Genomic DNA, 14,013 nt, shown 5'->3' with positions numbered 1-14,013 from the left:
ATGTTAAACAATTAAGTCAATCTGGAAATACTGTTCACATTTTTTTTTTTTTTTTTTTTTTTTTTTTTTTTTTTTTTTTTTAAAACAAGTACTGTTCACATTTACTTGCACTCTTCTGTTATAACTAGTAAATATTAAACAAAGTGTGTATGTATATATATACACAAGTAAGCACAAATTTCATGGAAGCTAGCTATCGTAATGTATAGTCTCAATCTGTCATTTTCACTCGAAACTTGGAAATGATCTTAGTCAAGTTCAGAAACTGAGGTTGACTTGTACTCATGATCGCCAGCACTTGTGTCATAAAATTCTCCTGCCTCCAAGTAATGAGCAACGTAGCTTAACTCGCAAGTTTCAATTTATATACTCATTTGGATCATATATAGGAATTATACACACATACACATACACCTAGCTATATAATTAAATATACTAATTGACTAATTGTGAAGGTGATTAATGGTTGGTTTGGTGATGATGTATGTGAAGATGTGGATTATTTTGGATGGACGTGAGACGAGTTGTTAAGGATAAATTTGAATTGTCTTGTTCATTATACTGGTCTCTGTAATTGAATATATTCGAAAGTGAAAGCTCAAAGTCTTGGAAACTTCCATGCATACGCTTCTAGCAAAAGCTCCCATGACCCACAAGTTGACTTGAATATTCCTAAATACAAAAAGGCTAGCTTAGGAGGTGTTTGATGATGGGTAAATAACAACAAAATTCCCTTAAAAAGTCTAAAGCTTGTCCTTAGTTTAATAGCCTAAAGAAACAGTCAAGCTGATTATTTAAACTTGGCTAGCTCCTCATATACATATTTATCCATACAAGAAAGTAAGAAACTAATATATAAAGGCAATATACGAGTATTGTACATGCATTTTGGTACGTACAAGTCATTAAGTTTTTCAAATAATCTTATACCCCACTAATAATTGGTGTGACATGTATACGTATGCGTGCTAATTGATTGTTTGTTGTTGTTGTTTCTTATTTTTTGGTGAGAAAATAATTTGTTTACCATTAATTAAGCTTAGCTTAATATAGGTGTCAAGTGACTCATTCGCTAGCCAACATGTACACCGATGAAAGCTTACTTCAAAATGCTAGATTAATAAAAATGAGCTATTAATAGTATCTTGCAGTAAATAAGTGAAAAATCAGTCTACAAACGGACCTTAACAAACTCGAGCCAACACTGTTAATTTAAGTTGTGAAAATAGCAAGTGTGTACAGTTAATTATGTACAACAAAAGTAATATATGAAATCTAAAGTTGTGTGCTACTTTTGCTAATTGGCGGATTAAATAGAAGTACTTTTTGAACCAAGCTACTCTCTAATGGCCGGCCAAGAAAAGCATACACTTTTATTTCAAGCTAGGCAGATTGAACTACTTTCTAGTTTTGACCGGAGCAATTAAGTATTGCCTAATGGATTGCATGTGATTTAAAGTTTGAATTAAAATGCAAAATTTTATTGGGTTGCATACGTAGATTTACATTGTAAAGTGCATATACGCGTAGCCGAAAAAACCAAAACAAATACATTGTTTAATTCCTAATAAGCCTGTGTCGGAAAGTAGTATACAACTAAAAAATATATGATCGAATTGTTTACATACGTCCTACGTATACCAGTATCAACAACAATATATATTAGCTAGATTTTGGGTAACTTGACAGCTGGGTATACGCAGCTTGTTCATGCACTCATTTCTATGCAAAGGGTTCCGTACAGAAACCCTAGCCTTAAACAAGTGTTGTTTTAGATGAGAAGATTATATCAGTACGTGTATGATTGTTCATAATTAATCTACCCTTGTCCAAAGCACCTTTAGCATGATGCTTATTAATTCTACTAGCACCGATCATCAAAATATTGTTTAAGAACAAGAAAAGATCGTAAAAACATATACACTAATTAGCTAAAGATAGAACCGTAGAAGGATATTTTTGAATGTGTCCAGACTTAAGGGTTTTGAGTTAGGCCGCTATCAGTAACAGTAAGCATCACATATGTGATATATGTACATAGTCGAAGGAATGTACATTGCCTTCTCGATCTCTCGATCTTACAAATTACTAGAATGTGGAAGGGCTACATATGTCTTCTTATCAAAATGTACTTTTTTGTGGTAGTGAAATACGTATAATATTGGTTGTTTCAGTTTTTTGGTTACTTAGATGCTAAAATTAAAAATGTTATGATTCCATTGAAATAAGTCTAAATTTGTATTTCAAAACTAATTTCATTAATCAGTATATCACGTATATCATATTTAATTATTAATATCAGATCAACTAAAAACATATGAATTGTAAATAATGTATTCATGCATCAATGTATAAGAGCACTCAATTTGTTTAAACAATCATTGATCGGTTTTTGGGACCAATTTCGATCGATATTCCCTGAACAAAAGGAGAGGTCACCAAAGAACCTAGGGTTAACGGATTGAAGCATAAGATCCATGAAAGATCCGAGTGTAATCTAAACGCAAAACAGATCTAGATTTGCTTCCCACTTCTTTTCTGATACGAAGGTGTTAAAATATGACCAAGTTTGGCACGTATTACCTGTAAAACCCACTTTTTGGGAATTGGCAACGTGTTTGTCTGAACAAGAACAAAACCTTGTCCTCTTCTCACTTATATAGTACGAACTGCTCGATCTTCTCTAGCTACTGCTGCGGGCACTACTTAGTTTTTAAGTTGTTTTTCACAACCAGTCAAACCTACAATTCCAAGTGCTTCCATTTTCCCAATACACGTAAAACTCAAAGCTCTGTTTAGGCTTTTCATGTTTATGTTCTACGTAATGCTATATATTCAATTGATAATTTTCAGACATAACATGATCACTTCCAACTGTCATGACAAATAAATTTTTTGTTAATTTGGGATCTCGTCGAATTTGAATACAGGGTACTTTGCGCCGTACCGTACAGAGCCTTGGAGTCTCCATCGCCGACTACGGTGCATTAAATCCACGTGTCAGTTGTTTAATGAGCCCACGTCGGTTTGCCTGGTATGAGTGGTACATACATACCTAATAACCCAGACAGCTAAATCCCATGACAGTCGCCCTGGTGGTACTATTGTGCTACTAGTATTATATAATCTTCATTTGATCTAGCTAGGGTTTATTATTCCACTAGCTCGATCACTCGTTTTTGTAATTTTCTTTTTGGGTAATCATTTCCCATATAAAGTATCATATCTCATTGATTATGACTTAGAGAGATGTATGGATCACATTGATTGGTTAACACATTCCAATCCTTGATTTTCTTGTTGAAATGTTTGATGAAGTAAGACACAAGTTACTAGAGGCCGGTGTAGAACTTAGAACCAGAATTTTCATCGGAAATTTTCATTTGAGTACCATAGAATATTTGCCTCGTTTAAGTATAATTATGTTCCAAAAAAAAAAAAGAGTTTGCAAGATTTTTTAAATAACAATAAAGAAGGCATTTAAACTTGAAACATTATTTGATGATAAATAGACAGTTTCAATAATGAAGGCTTGGAGGCAGTCGCACCACCTTTTATTAAAAAAAAACAGACATGGTTTCGTTATCAATGTACGTAAACTGAAAACGAAACGGTGTGTAATAAATTAGAATGGTTAGCTAGGTTTTTGGTACCGAATACAGATCCGAAAATGATCTCGACGGTAACAACCGTCATAGTTAGCATAATTAAGCATATATAAGCATGCAACGCTAGCTGGAGAACACGCGGGAGCTGCTATTAAATATATTGACAGCTAGCGGTGAGGTGCTTGCTACCTCCATCATCTTTATTCGTAATAATTCCAAGAGTGGTATCGAATTGACTGCTCAGTTGTCTCTGCTCTATCTATCTTTTTGCACTACTGCTACGACTAGTTTGTACTTTGTAGCACCACTACTGCAACCTCCCTCAGACTTTGAGACTTCTCGACAGTCTCAGTAAACCCTACAAAACAAAGAAGTCGGAGAAAACGCGCTTCTAAGTTGTAAGCACTGGTTCTACTTGTCAGCACCGACTTAATCCCAAGCTTCATATAGAAAATCAATAGGAATGGTCTCCGCTGTGACTAAAAAAATATGGTAAAAGTCAACTCAACTTGAAACTCACTCTGTTTTGCTTTGCATCATCGGCAGCTAATATATCAAAGTCGGTCTTCTACGGACACTTACCCTACCATGAATTATATTAATTGTGTTCTGTTGACGGATGCTGGATTTTCCTTGTTGAGATTGTGAGAGTGTGTGAGATCCACCCGGGCGGTTCGAACCGGTCCAGAAATGCACAGGCAACTTTGACCTTTAACCAGATTCGATAGAGATATTGATGGATTACTGACCATGGTCCATGACCTACCATGCATCATATTGATCATAATATAGAGCTACAAGACTGGAATGGACGGTGACTGAAGCATTGGTCTATGTAGGGCCACTACGTAGTCTGATCGGAGATCGATTTCGATGTCTTATCTACGGGGTTAGAGACAACTCAGAGACAGAGACAGTAAATCGGGTACGTAGGCGGGCGTGGGTTGATTTCTTATCCATCTACAATTCTAATTAGTCGGTTAGGGGGCTCTAGCACTCCAATGTCACACAGTCATAGGCTCAGATCGATTGAGCTTCCATTGATGCGGTCCATATAATTAATCTAGTTAGGGTTTATTATTTAAAACCCTGGAACACATCATCAGTCAGATTTGCGTGATAAATTTAATTATCGTTAAATTGATCTATATATGTATCAAAGAGTGCTCGTAATTTTCTCTCAAATGAAGAATATGTATGTGCGTTTATGTTTTCAAATGGAAATTTTAAAGAAACTTACTGACTCAAAAATCCTTCAATAGTCTAATTGTATTTGTATCAAAGAAATGGATGTATCATCATGAGATATTGAACATGCATTTGAGTTACAGAGCAATGTCGGAGACGCGCGGTTGAATTTATGCACAAATAAGCTTTAAGCAACAATCCATATATATATCTTAAGTAAATAATTTTGACTAATAACTAAAAAAAATAGTGAAACTAGTTTCTTTTTCCTCTTGTTTGCAAGAGAATGATGAGAGAAGTTGAAAAAGGAGAAAGTGAAAGAGAGACTTGATGATATAAACATTATTAGGAATTCTGGCTTCCTCGTCAATTTCTTTAAAGGTGACCCATTAGTCTAATCCGTTAATTACCACTAGACTAAAATTTTCAATGTTTGCTTCTATCACTATCACACTAGCTTTAAAATTTTAATCCAACTCTATTTCTTCCTAAACTTATCCATAACTTATCCTGCAAGTTTAGATATATACATAGAAGTTTGTCTCGCACGCATACGTACCCAATCGAAGACCTTGTCAAACAAGAAACGAGTAGCTAGGTACGGAGATGCAGTCAGTCAATTTTCGAAACATCTATAGTTCTATACTTAACACACGTACATTAAAGAGTGAGAAAGGGTTCGTTTTACTTGAAAATTTCAAACACATGTATATGAGTTACGAAAATGTCAACCAGGCATGGTCTTTCTGATTCTATATATATCCAAATCGATGAACGTACGAATTAAGGAAAAGCAAACTGAGCAACCTTACTGCTCTATATATGTAACAATCATCAAACTACTAGTTGATTTCTATTCTTGAGATAATTACATATAAGTGCATCTTTAGATGTTTTTTTAGCCATAAGACCACCAACTAATTTTTTCCCTCATAAGGCCACTAGATTAAAAATAGTATTATATTTTGGATATAAAAATTAATATATTTACATAAATGCCACTAGAGTAAAAAGTCAACACCATTCTCTCTCTCATCTCCAGTCAACTCCGGCGAGGTCTCCGGCCAACTCCGGCGAGGTCTCCGGCCAACTTCCGGCAAACTCCAGCTACCACAAAAGCTACTGTTACTAACAATAAAAGCTATTGTGGCTAGTAACAAAAGCTACTATGATGAGATTTCCAGCTACCTCCGACGAGATCACAAAAGCTACTATCACTAGCAATTAAAGCTACTGTCACTAGAAACAAAAGCTATGCTGGTGAGATTTCCGGCGAGGTCACAAAAGCTACTATCACCAGCAACAAAAGATATTGTCACAAACAAAAACTACGCTGGTGAGATTTTCAACGAGGTCAGAAAAGCTACTGTCACCCACAACAAAAACTACTGTTACCACAAAAAAAGCTACTGTCTCTAGCAACAAAAGCTACTGCTACCTACAAAAACTAGTGTTACTAGCAACAAAAGCTACTCTCATGAGATTTCCGGCAACCTCCGGCGAGGTCACAAAAAGCCACTGTTACCAGCAATAAAAGCTACACTCCTCAGAACCAAAATCTACTATCCCCACCAACAAAAGCTACTGTCACAAATACCAAAAGCTACTGTCATCAACAATAATAACTACTGTCATCAACACCAGAAAACTACTCTCACCAGTAACAAAAACTATTGTTACAAATACCAAAAGCTACTGTCAGACTGTATATTCCTTTGAAACATGCAGAAACTATATGGTCTCAACACACAAATCTACCAACAGAGAACACTAATCAGTACATGTCCATAAATGAACCACAAAATTTAGTGACAAAAGCCAACAATGCATCAAATCAGGCACAGGGAACAAATGAGTTTCTACCTTTTCCAAAAATAGTAACAATACAAAATTCAAACCACAATCTATACCAAAATCAAAAACTCAGCAAAATGAATGGCATTGAGGACAACTCGTCACCAGAAAGAAGCCGAACGAAATCGTGCTCCAGCGGAAATCAGGGACCGGTGCTGGAATCTCATTTTCAGATGCGAAGGACGGCGGCGTCAGCTACAATGCTCCCAGCTACGCGCTCAATTTGAGGACGACACCACATGCGTTGACGACATCCTCCTCCGATCGCAACTGTCGGGCTTCGCCCCCTGGAGTCTGACCCCGCCGGAGAAGTCGACCACGAGCTGGCGTATTCTGGACGACGTTCTAGAGGAAGATGAGGAAAACCGGAGCTGGAGGTCACCGACGAGGAAAAAAGCTGGAGGTCACCGATGGCGAACTATCTGGAGGAGAAGCATCACCGGTCTATGCGTCGCCAGATCTCCCGAGCTAAGATCTGCTTCGAATCGGCGTTGAGATCAGAGAAAACGTGGGAGAAAGAGGAGGAGGTGGTGAAACGATGTCGTCTCGTTTCTCTCCGATCAGCAACAAGGCAACAAGGCTTCTCTCCGTCGAGATTGTCCGACCAACGCTGAGCTTCTCTGCGCAATCATCAATTGCTGCTGAGGAAGAGCTTCCGACGTCAGAGAGGTTATTCGTCGGCTACGCCATGTATGACAACCACGACGAGAAGTGAACAAGCTCGTCGGAGAAAGAGAATATTGAATCACCGGCGAGAGAGAGAGAGAAGTGAGAGATGGATCTGATTTCTTTTTTTTTTTTTTTTTTTTTGTGTGGAAGAGAATGGATATGATATCCTATTTAGTTGGCTTTAACGTTTTGTTAAGTGGAAGGGTATTCTTGTCAAAGACCAAATAATTTAAAGGTGAAAGTGGCCTTATGTATACAAAAAAAATTAGGTGGCCTTATAGCTAATTTAAGTTTCAAAATGACACTTAAGAGTAATTTTCTATTCTTTTATATATGGTTAATCGTACTCAGAGATATTAATTGGTTCGTAGTTCACATTTTATATATCTTTAATTTCCTACCCAATTATGGTCAAAAATCAAAATCAATTAACTTAATTACTCACCAGTTCATGAGCATATTCACGAGCTAGTTTATATGTATTTGGCAGGGTTACATGACACTCACGAGTACCTCAAGGCCACTTGCAGCTTCCTAATTTTGTCGTCGATAGTGTTTATAAAATTTCATGATATACGTCGCTAGTTCATCCCTTCAGACAAGGTGAAGTTGTTGGTTGACATTATTGTCTAATTAGTGAAGGTCTACGATTACCATTGCACAAATTATATACACCTTTACGATTGACTTCGGATAGCAAGTCATCGATTATATAGTAAAAGGGGTTCATACTCATAATTATATATAGCAACCCAAGTTAGATGCATAAGGTCAACCATTTAGCTAGACCGGCCAAAGCTCAATGCAAGTACGAAGAAATTAAACTAGAGAATACATATGTATTAATTACATTGCAATCCTCCTGTAAGTACTTGTGGCATGCATGAAGCATAGTTGAAATTTCTGAGAATGTTGATTATATATGCTTGTAAATGAGTTAGGGTACATAAGATAGTGCAAATAAGGAGACACACAAGAACAAGAAACAAATAGAAAAACGAAACTTGTGTGATCATGCTTAGTGGTTGAACTATTTGTAAACATGCATCACCCCTAATTATGCTTTTATGACGTAATTCGAGTTTAATTATCGAGACAGTGTACTAACTAAGAACATCAATGGAATCATATGCAGCATGCACGCTTAAATAATATGTTGTATGAGCAAAAGTGGCATGCATATACTGATATACACACATTGTGGGGGAACACCCACAAAATACAGCTAATTAAGCAAACAAAACATGTTTAGTAGTTGAACTGAACGAATTATACATTCTAGTTAAGTATATATGTCTTCTAATAATTTCAAAATTGAATTTTATATTGCATGATAACTGGGAGTTAAATAAATATAAACGAAAAATAAAAGCGTAGAGAATTGGAAGAAAATGAAGCTGATGAATGACAAAATCGATTGATCTACTGCCTATTTATATGTAACGAACTAACTAGCTCAATTATTTTGATCACTTATATATAGGTGTACGTGTCTGTATCCATCAGTGTTGCACATGATAATGATCCATCTATATAATATATGATTTTCATAGTCGAATTAAGTTGTAATACTTGATGGTCGCTCATGAACCGTCGGTAACCTAATCAAATTTTGCATGGGAATATATATATATATATATATATATATATATATATATATAAGTTAAAGCTAGCCTGCTTGTTTGAAACTCGATCATAATATTTCAGAATTAGGTCTATGGGGGGTACGGTGGTATTGGGGTCAAACACAGCTTGTGTAGATCTTACCTACTGCATACTCGAGCTAACACAAGCTGGCATCACTGTGTATATTCATTCATAAACACCACCAATCATATATGAACCATATTGCAATTTGGCTGCATTCAGATTTGGATAACATCCACCTTGAATTCCAGCAATCATATACAGTTTACTACATGAATATAAAGTCTATGCATGTCCTCAAGTTTAGTCTATGCATCACGAGCTCGATTATGGTGTTAAGGATATGCATAAACCCAGGGGGTTGGTGCATGCCCCGGTGGAGTCTTAATTGTTAAACATTACTAACTTCGTGATTAGTTTTTCTTAATTGATTTATAGGCCTTCATGTGCTTATTCTATCTCATCCGAAAGATGGCCGCAGAAAAAGAAGAAGAAGAAGGGGAAAAAAATGACGAATAGGAATACGAGTGAAGGTGACTAATGCTCATTACTCATCATAACAGGATGTCTTTGTTCATTTTTTAATGTGGGATGTATAGGAATGAGTGACTGACCGTTGCTACTAAAGAATCCGAGGTTTCACATAATGGGAGTAGTACTACGGAAAAACAGATCTGAAAAGGGAAATAATCAATTTGTTTAAGCAGCGTAGCTTAGCTAACTAGGCTCATGGTCCATGGATCACATGGAAAATTAGAACTATGTTTAAGTCTTCAAGACAAGTTATAGGATTTTCCGCCATGATCGATCCTCACAACATTAGCTGGCTCTCTGCTGCAACACTCTTTCTTATATCAATGCATCTCATGGCTCATGCAGGAATTACAATTTAATTTCGAATTGGTTTGCACATTTAATTTCATGGTATGATGGGAAATTTTATTATTTAGGAAAATTAGTATACCGGAATAAGGTTAGGGGTCATCTTGAACTCAAGAACAAAAAAAGGTGAAGCATGTGAACGTGTGGAGTTGTATTGTTGATTTCCAGATACTCGATGTCAAACCAAGTTAGTCTATTGCGCATAGACTCACTCAGAATTAATTTTGCTGCTTTTGCAGACTTACAAAGATTAGAGAACAAGAGCATTCAGTAGAAAGAAAAGGATGCATGTTCAGCCCAATAGGAAGGAGTAGACGGTAACTTATAGTGGATATGGGTAGCCCAAACATTCAAGCAACACTTCAAAAAGACACTACCACAGCCTATAAATGCCTTTGGAACGAAGAAATGAAACTTGGCATAGCTTTGCAAAAGTACAAACTTGTAGACTAGTTTTCCACTATATACTACCAAATTATACAAGTTCTTTGAGAATCCCGAGGATATTCAGAACTGGCAAACCGACTAGGAGGAGATAAAAAATAATGTTAGTATACATGTTAATGTTATCAAACACAACATAAATTTATGCTATCATTCAGAAAGCAAGCTTTCATCCCTGTTCTTTTCGATATGCACATCTTTACTTCATCAAGAAGCTTGACGGGGAAACGATATCAGCACAAGGGCTTGCATCAAATTGAATCGTCAGATTCATCCGAATCACTTCTATCAGGCTCTCCATCAGGCTCCCCTGTGTTTGTAGCAGCCTCAGGAATATCAGTTTTTGATTCAGGTGCTGGTGCGGGGTTTTTACTTGTATTATCTGTTGGCGTGAGTCACTCTCCATAATTGTAGGAATTGTAGTATAATTAAGATTGTATAGTTAAGGAGAATATTATGTAGTTAAGGGGGAGAATATCACGGTGTAATTAGTTTCATATTAGGAATGTGTATACTTTGTATATGTACTCCATCTTTGGAGAAGATCAATACATCAGAAATTCTCAAACTTTCTCTTTGCCTTTGTTCTGTTTGACTTGGTATCAGAGTAGAGATCCTTCCTTTGGACTCTGTCTCATTTGTTTCCGCTGCAAATTTATCTTTGTACTCCTTGAGAGTTTGTCCCTTGTCTTTGTCCTCTTTTCCTTTCGCCCTAAAACCCTAAAATTCTCATACCTCGCCGTCAACCTCTCCTCCCTTTTTTGTTTGTCTAAATTTGCTGGTTGAAGAAGGAAAAATGGAAGGAGAATTGACCCTTAATTCGTTGTTCAATGAAGAAGGAAACGGAGGCTCCTCTTCTACTCCTCGTGATGTCGTTGTTGTTCAAAACGTGACTGATAACTCCAGCTTTGGTGTTAAACTTGATGTCACCAATTATCAGCTATGGCAGAGGCTTATGAAGATCCATATTCAAGGGATTGGCAAGTGGGGATATGTTACTGGTAGCATCACAAAGCCATTAGAAGGACCAAAAGCAGAAGCATGAGATACGACAAACACCAATGTGATGGGGATTCTTCTCAAAGCTGACTCCAGAAGTGATGCAATTGTTTGCACATTATGATTCTCCCAAGGCTATATGGGAGTCTGCTGCTCTACTTATTATGATAGGAGTGATTTTGCCCGTATTCATGAATTAAACTACAAAGCCTTCAAGATGACTCAGAGTGGACAATATGTTGCAACTTTCTATGCAAGCTTGAAGACCATTTGGCAAGAATTTGATCAGAGACACCCTAATCCTATGACGTGTGAAGCTGATATTAAAACATACCAAGCAGAGCAAGATAAGATGCGTGTCCACATCTTCCTTGGTGGTTTGGATTCACACTTGGAGGGCGCAAAGAATGAGTTGCTGCGCCTTACCACTCCACCAACTTTGGAGCAAGCCTTTGCCTACATACGAAAATATGAATCCAACAAGGCAGCCACAAAGAATCTACACACTGAAATTTCTAGTTTGACAGTTCAGGCGACACCTTCCCCACTCATGACTTTGTCTCCTCAGGGTGGATTTCCTTAGTATCAGTCCAACAAACAAGGTTACCAACCGGGTCAGAACTATAATAGGGGAGCAGCTCCATTCAACAATCAGGTGATTTGCAACTATTGTAAAAATCCTGGTCACTACAAGAGTCAATGTCTCCAGCTTATGAGACGCAACTCCAATAACTCTATGTGGAAAAGTGGTAATAATGGTCAGAGGGGCAAGGTTGCAATTCAATTGGTGCCAGAGCAAGAACCGGACTTCTATGGTGTGGAGGGCCAGGTTCTCACCAAGGGTAATATTTCCTTAACTCAGGAAAAACGAGGTAAAATTGGTGTTGCTTTACATGTTTCTGGCTTTACTGGTAGTAATACATGGATAATTGATTCTAGTGCGTCTGATCATATGACATATGATAAGTCTTTCTTTGTTAAGTTGTCATCCCCATCCATAACACATGTATCTAATGCCAATGGTGAGTCTTTCCCGGTCTTAGGAATTGTGACTGTCCAGGTTACACCTTCCATTACACTTCATAATGTTCTCTTTGCATCATCTTTGTCTCATCATCTCTTATCTGTGTCTCAGTTGAATACACAAAACAAATGTTATGTAACCTTCTATCCTATGTATGTCATCTTTCAGGATCTATGCACTCGGGTGATAATTGGCAAGGGAGACCTAAGGGAGAGACTGTTTCACTTGGATTGCATGTACGCAGGACAGACACAAGCACTGCCAAGTCTGCAAAATCCTGTTGCCTTGACATTGAGTTCTGATCGGTCAGATGAGTTGTGGTTGTGGCATCGCCGTTTAGGCCATCCATCCTTTGGAGTTATGAAGAAGTCTAGGCCCTCTCTGTTTTTGGGAATAAAGGAGTCTAGCTTGCATTGTGAGACTTGTGCTATAGCTAAGAGTCATAGGTCTAGCTATCCTTCCAGTTTTCATTCTAGTACAATGCCATTTGAATTGATTCATTCAGATTTATGGGGACCTTCCAAACATTCAACCCTTTCTGGAATGCATTATTTTGTTTTATTCCTTGATGATTTCACAAGATTGACTTGGGTTGTTTTACTTAAGTCAAAAGATGCAGTCTTATCTGCCTTTACAGCTTTTCATAATCTTGTCCGTACCGAATATGATGCTTGTATTAAGATATTTCGGTTCGATAATGTGTTAGCATTAAAGCCACCCTCAAGTGCAAGAGGTACAAGTTATAGAATAGGGGATTAATTAAGGATGTCGAACCCACGAGGATTGGTAAATCCTTTCCTAGCTAGGGAAAACCTAAGGAAAAACTAGAAGAATATGCAAATGTACAATCACAAACAAAGGCTCACAAGTGAACCAAAGTTCATGGTGAGTATGTGCAAGATGGTGTGTAGAGATTTGATTTTGATTTTGAGATTGGTTTCTATTCAAATTGAAACAATGAAAGCAAGTAATATAAACTAAGCTAAACAAAATAAGTTGTTATCAAATGGATAGGAGTTAGGGCATCGGGTTTCACCTTTTGCCTCCCTTGCAAGCATTAAAGCAATTGAATATGAATGATGCAAAGCTAATTGTCCAACTACCCTCTTAGCATCCGGATAGGACTACTAAGGCTTAAACCCCTTTCATTTTATTAACTCTAACTGGATAAGTCTAGAGCTAAGTACCTAGAGAAAAATTTAATTACCGGATAGGTCTCAATCCTTTGCCCCTAAATGCATAAAGTTTAGAGTTTAGGTAACCAAGCAAGCAAACCAATCCTATCTCTAGGTGATTTTAACTCACTACCCTCACATGCACACATGGTGTGCTTTCATGCTCCATTTTTGCCTAAAGGTAATCAATCTCTAGGAAAAACTTCATGTCATGGCAAACACATAACTCAAATTGATTAGGTCTAAGTAATGCATTCAACTAGCATGTGAGAATGACAACATGAATTTGCATCAATTTATAAACAAAAGCATCAATACAAGCAAGTTTGGCTAGGGCTTTCAACTCTAGCCCCAACTAGTTCACTACTCACACATAGCTAGATACACAAGCTTCAACATTCTATTAAACATCAAATACATAAAGAGATAGAGAGTAAAAGGTGACTATTGATGATGCCGGAAGAGGTGGTGGAGATGGGTCTCCAAGAACATGATGTGGTGGTAGTCACCTCCTTCTCCTTGC

This window comes from Rosa chinensis, chromosome 5 (genome assembly GCF_002994745.2).
Source record: "Rosa chinensis cultivar Old Blush chromosome 5, RchiOBHm-V2, whole genome shotgun sequence".
NCBI lineage: Eukaryota > Viridiplantae > Streptophyta > Magnoliopsida > Rosales > Rosaceae > Rosa > Rosa chinensis.
This window is presented reverse-complemented; position numbering follows the sequence as displayed.